The sequence below is a fragment of the Penaeus monodon genome, chromosome 15 (assembly GCF_015228065.2).
Source record: "Penaeus monodon isolate SGIC_2016 chromosome 15, NSTDA_Pmon_1, whole genome shotgun sequence".
NCBI classification, from domain to species: domain Eukaryota; kingdom Metazoa; phylum Arthropoda; class Malacostraca; order Decapoda; family Penaeidae; genus Penaeus; species Penaeus monodon.
The window spans coordinates 47249083-47249390 of NC_051400.1; positions in this window are offsets into that span (position 1 = coordinate 47249083).

Below are 308 nucleotides of genomic sequence, written 5' to 3' on the forward strand. Positions count from 1 at the left end.
CACCCCCGAAAAAAAAAGAAAATATAAACATAAACAAACTCCGAGGCAGTAGAATCAGAATTTGTGGATATTTTTATATATTAAATAAAAACAGTTTTGCCTTTCTTAAGTTCATTTTGTTGAATTTTATACTAAAACATATCTTAAATTATCACCCTACACCACATCCATAATACTTGTCTACTGACTCAAAATAATAACACTTTACTGTTCACTCATTACATGTTGGTCACGCAAGGATTGCTCAGTCGTAGTCAATCTTGTTGTTACGTTGTGTAATTTGATAGTTAGTTATACATTTCCTGCAA